Raw genomic sequence first — 9780 nt, forward strand, 5'->3', positions numbered from 1 at the left:
CTGCTTCCTTGTCACCCCCTGGCCACGCCCCTGTCCCCAAGGGGGTGGCACCTCCCTGAGGGTGACAGGCGGGGGTCGTGTGGGTGATTGTCACCCCGCTGGGTGTGGCGCCTGTTGTTTGTCCTTGGTTTTGTTGGTTTTGGCACCTCATTATTTGTCCCACGTTCTTTGTCACCTGTTCTTGTCCCCATTCCTTGTCCCCTGTTCTTGTCCCTTGTCCTCATTCCTTGTCCCCTCTTCTTGTCCCTTGTCCTTATCCTCATTCCTTGTCCCCTGTTCTTGTCCCTTGTCCCCCATTCCTTGTCCCCATTCTTTGTCCCTTGTCCTTGTCCCCATTCCTTGTCCCCTCTTCTTGTCCCTTGTCCCCCATTCTTTGTCCCCTCATTCCTTGTCCCCTGTTCTTTGTCACCTGTTCTTGTCCCTTGTTCTTGTCCCCATTCCTTGTCCCCTCTTCTTGTCCCTTGTCCCCATTCCTTGTCCCTTGTTCTTGTCCCTTGTCCCCCATTCCTTGTCCCCATTCTTTGTCCCTTGTCCTTGTCCCCATTCCTTGTCCCCTCTTCTTGTCCCTTGTCCCCATTCCTTGTCCCCCGTTCTTGTCCCCTCATTCCTTGTCCCCCATTCTTTGTCACCTGTTCTTGTCCCCTCATTCCTTGTCCTCATTCCTTGTCCCCCATTTTTTGTCACCCCATTCTTGTCACCTGTTCTTGTCCCTTGTCCCCCATCCCTTGTCCCCATTCCTTGTCCCCCTGTTCTTGTCCCTTGTCCCAGTCAATTGTCCCCCATTCCTTGTCCCCATCCCTTGTCCCCCATTCTTTGTCCCCATTCCTTGTCCCCCTGTTCCTGTTCTTGTCTCCTGTCCCATTCTTGTCCCTTGTCCTTGTCCCCTGTCCCCATTCCCTGTCCCCCATTCCCACCGTCCCCATCTCATATCCTTGTCCCCTGTCCCCATTCCTTGTCCCCTGTCCCTGTCCCAAACCCTTTGTCCCCTGTCCCTGTCCTGTGTCCTTGTTCCCTTTTCTTGTCCCTTATTCCTGTCCCCATCCCTGTCCCTGTTCCCATTCCTTGTCCCCTGTCCTGTGTCCTTGTCTCCTGTCCTTGTTCCCTGTTCTTGTCCCTTATTCCTGTCCCCATCCCTTGTCCCTGTCCCTGTCCCATCCCTGTCCCCATGGGCCCCCCAGGGTGTCCCTGCCTGTCCCCATCCCCCTCTGTCACCATCACCGTGTCCCCACAGGGGGAGGGGGGGGGTGACACCAGACCATGGGGTGACCCCTGACCCCTCCAGCTTTGGGGTGTGACCTGGCTGGGACAGGGGCTCATTTGGGGGGATTTTGGGGTGGTTTTGGCTGATTTGGGGTGATTTTGGGGTGATTATTTTGGGGTGATTTTGGTTGATTTTGGGATGATTTTGGGATGATTTTGGGTGATTTTGGGGTGATTTTGGGGTGATTTTGGCTGATTTTGGGGTGGGGGGTGACCCTGCTCCGCTGTCCCCTCAGAATTAACCCTTTGTTTTGTCTCTGCTCCGCCCTGCCCCTGCAGAGCTCAGAAGTAAGTGCCCCTTCCCCTCCCCTTCCCCCCCAGCTTTGCATGGGCTCTGCTGACAAATTTTGGGATGGGGGGGACGGGGGGACACCCCAAAACTGGCTGTGACCCCCCCAGGGGGTGGTTTTGGGGTGATTGCCAGGAGGGGCTGCACGTTTGGGGCTGCATGGGGGAGTTTGAGGGGGTGACAGGGGTGACAGCCATTCCTGGTGGGTGACAGCCATGCCAGGGGGGTGACAGCAATCCCTGGGGGGTGACAGCCATCCCTGGTGTCCCCAACCCTGCTGGTGTCCCCCCAGGCTGAGGAGTGTGAAGATGGAGCAGCGCAAACTCAACGACCAGGCCAACACCTTGGTGGACCTGGCCAAGGTGAGCCTGGTGGCCTGGCCTTGTCCCACCCTTGTCCTTGTCCCCACCCTTGTCCTTGTCCCCTGTCCTTGTCATCTGTTCCATTCCTTGTCCCTTTTTCTTGTCCCATTCCTTGTTCTCTGTCCCCCATTCCCACCGTCCCCATCCCTGTCCCCATCCCTGTCCCATCTTTGTCCCATCCCTCTCCCCATTCTTGTCCCCATCTCTGTCCCCTGTCCCCCATTCCCACTGTCCCCATCTCCCATTTTTCTCCCCCCATTTATGGGATCCCCCTCACCCCCCATTCCCCACCATTTTTAGGGTCCCCCTTCCCTCCATTCCCGTTTCGGGCCCCCCCTCCCCATTCCCATTTTGGGATCCCCATTCCCCATTTCGGTGTCCCCATTTCCATTTCAGTGTCCCCATTCCCGTTTCGGGATCCCCATTCCGGTTTCGGTGTCCCTATTCTCATTTCGGTGTCCCCATTCCATTCCGGGTCCCCCCCACATTTCGGTGTCTCCATTCCCCGTTTCGGTGTCCCTATCTCCATTCCGGGTCCCCATTCCCCGTTTCGGGGTCCCCCCATCCCCGTTCCGGGTCCCCATTCCCCATTTCGGTGTCCCCATCCCCGTTCTGGGTCCCGATCCCCGTTCTGGGTCCCGATCCCCGTTCCGGGTCCCCATCCCCGTTCCGGGTCCCCATCCCCGTGCCGGGTCCCATTCCCCATTTCGGTATCCCCATTCCCCGTTCCGTGTCCCCATTCCCCGTTCCGTGTCCCGATCCCCGTTCCGTGTCCCGATCCCCGTTCCGTGTCCCATTCCCCGTTCCGTGTCCCGATCCCGTTCCGTGTCCCGATCCCGTTCCGTGTCCCATTCCCCGTTCCGTGTCCCGATCCCGTTCCGTGTCCCGATCCCCGTTCCGTGTCCCATTCCCCGTTCCGGGTCTCCATTCCCCGTTCCGTGTCCCATTCCCCGTTCCGTGTCCCGATCCCCGTTCCGTGTCCCGATCCCGTTCCGTGTCCCATTCCCCGTTCCGGGTCCCGATCCCCGTTCCGTGTCCCATTCCCCGTTCCGGGTCTCCATTCCCCGTTCCGTGTCCCATTCCCCGTTCCGTGTCCCGATCCCCGTTCCGGGTCTCCATTCCCTGTCCCGTGTCCCATCCCCGTTCCGTGTCCCATTCCCCGTTCCGTGTCCCATTCCCCGTTCCGTGTCCCGATCCCGTTCCGTGTCCCGATCCCCGTTCCGTGTCCCGATCCCCGTTCCGTGTCCCATTCCCCGTTCCGTGTCCCATTCCCCGTTCCGTGTCCCGATCCCGTTCCGTGTCCCGATCCCGTTCTGTGTCCCGATCCCGTTCCGTGTCCCATTCCCCGTTCCATGTCCCGATCCCGTTCCGTGTCCCGATCCCGTTCCGTGTCCCGATCCCGTTCCGTGTCCCGATCCCCGTTCCGTGTCCCCATCCCGTTCCGTGTCCCCATCCCGTTCCGTGTCCCATTCCCCGTTCCGTGTCCCATTCCCCATTCCGTGTCCCGATCCCGTTCCGTGTCCCGATCCCGTTCCGGGTCTCCATTCCCCGTTCCGTGTCCCGATCCCCGTTCCGTGTCCCGATCCCCGTTCCGTGTCCCATTCCCCGTTCCGTGTCCCATTCCCCGTTCCGTGTCCCGATCCCGTTCCGTGTCCCGATCCCGTTCCGTGTCCCGATCCCGTTCCGGGTCCCCATCCCCGTTCCGTGTCCCGATCCCGTTCCGTGTCCCGATCCCCGTTCCGTGTCCCGATCCCGTTCCGTGTCCCATTCCCCGTTCCGTGTCCTGATCCCGTTCCGTGTCCCGATCCCGTTCCGTGTCCCGATCCCGTTCCGTGTCCCGATCCCCGTTCCGTGTCCCCATCCCGTTCCGTGTCCCCATCCCCGTTCCGTGTCCCATTCCCCGTTCCGTGTCCCATTCCCCATTCCGTGTCCCGATCCCGTTCCGTGTCCCCATCCCCGTTCCGTGTCCCGATCCCGTCCCGTGTCCCGATCCCGTTCTGTGTCCCGATCCCGTTCCGTGTCCCATTCCCCGTTTCGGTATCCCCATTCCCCGTTCCGTGTCCCGATCCCGTTCCGTGTCCCGATCCCATTCCGTGTCCCGATCCCGTTCCGTGTCCCATTCCCCGTTCCGTGTCTCGATCCCGTTCCGTGTCCCGATCCCGTTCCGTGTCCCGATCCCGTTCCGTGTCCCGATCCCCGTCCCGTGTCCCATTCCCCGTTCCGTGTGTGGCAGTCGCAGTCGCTGATGTCGCAGCTGCTGGCGGAGCTGCAGGAGCGGCAGGCGGAGCTGGAGCAGCGCCTGGCGGCGCTGGAGGCGGCGCTGGAGGCGCTGGGGCTGAGCCTGCTGGCCCTGCCCGCCCGGCTCAGCCAGGCGCTGGGCCAGCACCGGGACCGGCCGGGCCAGCACCGGGACCTGCTGGGAGAGCACCGGGACCGGCTGGGAGAGCACTGGGACCGGCCGGGCCAGCACCAGGACCGGCTGGGAGAGCACTGGGACCGGCCGGGAGAGCACTGGGACCGGCCGGGAGAGCACCGGGACCGGCTGGGAGAGCACCGGGACCGGCTGGGAGAGCACCGGGACCCGCCGGGCCAGTACCGGGACCGGCCGGGCCAGCACCTGGACCGGCCGGGAGAGCACCGGGACCCACTGGGAGAGCACCGGGACCGCATGGGCCAGCACCAGGAGCCCCCGGGCCAGTACCGGGACCTGCTGGGCCAGTACCGGGACCCGCTGGGAGAGAACCGGGACCCGGTGGACCAGTATCAAGATCCTCTGGGCCAGTACCGGGACCCCCTGGGCCAGCACTGGGACCCCCTGGGCCACCAGAGCGACCTCCTGGGCCAGCAGAGGGACACCCTGAGCCACCAGCGAGACCCTCTGGGCCAGCACCGGGACCCTCTGGGACAGCACCGGGACCCTCTGGGCCAGCACCGGGACCTGCTGGGCCAGCACCGAGATACCTCGAGCCACCATCGGGACCCCCCGGGCCACCATCGGGACCCCCCGGGCCACCATCGGGACCCCCCGGGCCAGCAGCGGGACCCGCCCGGGCCGCGCCTCTGCTCGGCCACCGCCCCCTGCAGCCCCGCTCGCCCCCCGGGCCGGGACCGCCCCCGGAGCCCCCGGGCGGCCTCGGACAGCGGCTGAGGGGACGGGGCTGGCACTGCCACCGAGTGTCACCCAGTGTCACCCAGTGTCACCTCGGACAGCGGCTGAGGGGACGGGGCTGGCACTGCCACCGAGTGTCACCCAGTGTCACCCAGTGTCACCTCGGACAGCGGCTGAGGGGACGAGGCTGGCACTGCCACTGAGTGTCACCCAGTGTCACCCAGTGTCACCTCGGACAGCGGCTGAGGGGACGAGGCTGGCACTGCCACTGAGTGTCACCCAGTGTCACCCAGTGTCACCTCGGACAGCGGCTGAGGGGACGAGGCTGGCACTGCCACCGAGTGTCACCCAGTGTCACCCAGTGTCACCTCGGACAGCGGCTGAGGGGATGGGGCTGGCACTGTGTCACCGTGTCACCGTGTCACCGAGTGTCACTGTGTGTCACTGTCACCTTCTGTCAGGGTGTGTCATCTTGGACAGCGACTGGGGGTGGACACTTGTGTGTCACTGTGTGTCACTGAGTGTCATCTTCTGTCACCTCGGAGAGCCGCTGAGGGGTCGTGGGGACACGCCCGTGTCATCGCCATGTCACCTCGGACAGTGGCTGAGGGAGGGACAGCGCGGTGTCACCGTGTGTCACTGTCACCTTCTGTCACCGTGTGTCGTCTTGGACAGTGGCTGAGGGAGGGACACTGCTGTGTCACCGTGTGTCACCTCAGACAGAGGAGGAGGGAGGGGACAGCGCCGGGACACCGCCAGTGTCACTGTGTCACCTCGGGCAGAGGATGAGGGGTGGGGACATCACGATGTCACCGCCGTGTCACCCCCGATAGCGGCTGAGGGAGGGGACACTCCTGTGTCACCCAGTGTCACCGAGTGTCACCGAGGGGCCGTGGGGACACCCCCGTGTCACCTCTGTCCCCCCTCCCCTCTCTGGACTGTGAATTATGGGGTGGGGGAGGGGCTTGGGGACACCCCCAGACCCCTTTGTGTCCCCCCCACTCCTGACACCGCGATTTTGGGGTGCGGGGGGGGTCACAGACCCTTTTTCGCTCCCTCCCCAGATTTTGGGGTGTGGGGGGGGTCACAGACCCCTTTCTGCCCCCTCCCCAGATTTTGGGGTGCGGGGGGGATCACAGACCCCTCTGTGTCCCCTCCCCAGATTTTGGGGTGCGGGGAGGGTCACAGACCCCTTTGTGCCCCCTCCCCAGATTTTGGGGTGCGGGGGGGGTCACAGACCCCTTTGTGCCCCCTCCCCAGATTTTGGGGTGCGGGGGGGGTCACAGACCCCTTTGTGCCCCCTCCCCAGATTTTGGGGCGCGGGGGGGGTCACAGACCCCCTTGTGCCCCCTCCCCAGATTTTGGGGTGTGGGGGGGGTCACAGACCCCTTTGTGCCCCCTCCCCAAATTTTGGGGTGCGGGGGGGGCCCCGTTTTTATCTCTGGCCATCGTGTGGCCGTTCCCAGTAGCTTTGTTCTGGAAAGCTCTGTATAAACTCACTGTGCTGGACCCCCCAAAATCCCCCCCGGGACCCCCCCAAAAAAAATTCGGGACCCCCAAAATCCACCCTGGAACCCCCCCCCAAAAAAAACTCGGGACCCCCCCCAAAAAACCTCGGGACTCTCAAAAAACCGCGGGACCCCCCCCAAAAAAAACTCGCGACCCCCAAAATCCACCTGGGACACCCTCAAAAAAAAACTCGAGACCCCCCCCAAAAAAAACCTCGAGACCCCCAAAATCCACCCTGGATCCTCCAAAATCCACCCTGGAACACCCAAATCCACCCGGGCCCCCTCCCAAAAAAACCCTCAAGACTTCCCCCAAAAAACCTTGGCACCCCAAAATTTCCCCGGGACCCCCCAAAATCCCCCCGGGACCCCATCGCATTTATTTTTTTGTGGGGGTGGGAAAAAGGGGGGGACAAAACAGGAGCGGATTTTGGGGGGGGGGTCTCAAAATTTGGGGGCAGGGTGGGGGGAAGGGGCTCCTGGGGAAGGGGGAGACCTCCGTGGTGACCCCCAAATAGGGGAGGGGGTTTATTTTATTTTTTTGGGGGGAGGGGGTCTCCATTCCTGGCTGCGCCCCCTCCCCAAAGTGACCTTGGCGAGTGACGTCACCGCTCTGTGCCTCAGTTTCCCCCAGCTGGAAAATGGGGGTGGGGGGATTTTTTTTTTTTTTGGGGGGGGGGCACCCTGGATGCAATACTGAGCCCATCCCCCAACTCCCAGGGGGGGTCAGGACCCCTCCCCAAAATCCTGAAACCCCCCTGGGTCCGGTTCTGCTCCCCTCGAGTTGTGGGGGGGATTTTGGGGGGTTTTTCGTTGGATTTTGGGGGGTTTTGGGGGGGCTGAGGCGCAAATTAAAGGAGCCTGATCTGAACGTGTCGCTCTCTGCTCGGACTGGGAGGATTTTTTGGGGTTTAGGGGGAATTTGGGGGGGTTTAGGGTGAGTTTGGAGGGAGCGTGGGGGATTTTTTGGGGGGAGTTTAGGGTGGTTTTGGAGGCGTTTGGGGCGATTTAAGGGGGATTTGGGGGCGTTTAGGGACAATTTAGGGGGGTTCGGGGGAGTTTTTTTGGGATTTTAGGAGGTTTGGGGGCGTTTAGGGAGGAACTGGGGCAGTTTTGGGGGAGTTTAGGGCGATTTTGGTTATTTTCGGGTGATTTGGCGGAATTTGGGGGATTTTTGTTTTTTTTCTCCTCCCTCCCAGGGGGTGACAAAACCCCTCAGGGAGAGTTTGGGGCAGAATTTTGGGGGACCCCAGACCCTTTTTGGGGTCTTCAGGAGGGTTGGGGACACTCCGGGGACCCGCGGTGGCCTCATGGTGGCGCCGTGCGACAATTCGGGGGTGGCGCGAGGCTGTCAATGATTAACGGGCGGTGCCTGGCGCTGGTGGCACTGGGGGTGGCACTGGTAGCACTGGGGGTGGCACTGGTGGCACCGGCGGCATTGGTGGCACTGGGGACATCCCGCAGAGCCCGAGGGTCGCGAGTGTCACCTCCCCATGCGACGGGCAGGTAACGGCGGTGGCGGGGACAGGACACAGGACATTGTCCCCAAAGGGTGGCACAGGGAATGGGAGGGAACACGGGGACAATGAGGGGACAGGGGGACAATGAGGGGGGACAGAGGGGACAAGGAGAGGACACAGGACAAGGAGGGGACACGGGGACAATGAGTGGGGACAGGGGGACAAGGATGGGGACAAGGAGGGGCCATGGGGACAATGAGGGGACACGGGGACAAGGAGGGGGGACAAGGAGGGGACACGGGGACAATGAGGGGACACAGGACAAGGAGGGGACACGGGGACAATGAGGGGACACGGGGACAATGAGGAGGGACAGGGGGACAAGGAGGGGACAAGGAGGGGACACGGGGACAGTGAGGAGGGACAGGGAGACAAGGATGGGGACAAGGAGGGGACACGGGGACAATGAGGGGACACGGGGAAATGAGGGGCGACACGGGGACAAGGAAGGGGGACAAGGAGGGGACACGGGGACAATGAGGGGGGACAGGGGGACAAGGAGGGGACACGGGGACAGTGAGGAGGGACAGGGGGACAAGGAGGGGACACTGGGTCACCAGTGCGTGTTTCCCACTCATCCCAGTCCAGACTGGGAGGGGACAGGGACAGGGACACGGTGGCGGCGCTGGTGACATCCCCAGGGACGCGGTGGCCTTGCGGTGTCACCAAGGAGGGAAACCGAGGCACGGTGACACCGGGACTCCCGTGTCCCCTCCAGCGGTGGCCTTGAAGCGCCAGGACACCCCCGGGGGTGGCGGGGTCCCCGCGAGGTCCCCGCCGTGTCACCCGCGCCACCTCAGCGCCGCCCCTCGTGTCGCGACATCGCCGCCAGCCCGCGCCAGGCGCGTCACCTTCCAGGACGAGCTGGTGACAACGCGGGGGACACTCGGTGCTGGCAGGGGGCGGGGGGGACCGGGGAACAGCGCTGGGGACCCGAAAGTGTCCCCAAAAGTGTCCCTGAAAGTGTCACCTTGGCCAGACACTGTGTCCCCGAAATTGTCCCCAAAACTGTCACCTCGGGAAGGAGTTATTTCCCCAAAAGTGTCACCTTATCTGGGAGCTGTGTCCCCAAAAGTGTCCCCGAAAGTGTCACCTTGGCCAGACACTGTGTCCCCGAAAGTGTCCCCAAAAGTGTCACCTCGGCCGGGGGCTGCGTCCCCAAAAATGTCCCCAAAAGAGTCACCTTGGTCAGAGGTTCTGTCCCCAAAGGTGTCACCATGCCCAGACGTTGTGTCCCCAAACATGTCCCCAAAAGTGTCATCTTGGCCAGACACTGTGTCCCCAACGGTCTCCCCGAAAGTGTCCCCAAAATCGTCACCTCAGGCAGGAGTTATTTCCCCAAAGGTGTCACCATGCCCAGACGTTGTGTCCCCAAACATGTCCCCAAAAGTGTCATCTTGGCCAGACACTGTGTCCCCAACGGTCTCCCCGAAAGTGTCCCCAAAATCGTCACCTCAGGCAGGAGTTATTTCCCCAAAAATGTCACCTTATCTGGGAGCTGTGTCTCCAAAGGTGTCCCCAAAAGTGTCCCCAAAATTGTCACCTCCAGCAGGAGCTGTGTCCCCGAAAGTGTCCCCAAAGGTGTCCCCGAAAGTGTCCCCGAAAGTGTCCCCAAAAGTGTCACCTTGGCCAGACACTGTGTCCCCGAAATTGTCCCCAAAACTGTCACCTCGGGAAGGAGTTATTTCTCCAAAACTGTCACCTTATCTGGGAACTGTGTCCCCGAAAGTGT

The sequence above is a fragment of the Erithacus rubecula genome (genome assembly GCF_903797595.1).
Source record: "Erithacus rubecula genome assembly, chromosome: 28".
In the NCBI taxonomy this organism is placed as follows: Eukaryota; Metazoa; Chordata; class Aves; order Passeriformes; family Muscicapidae; genus Erithacus; species Erithacus rubecula.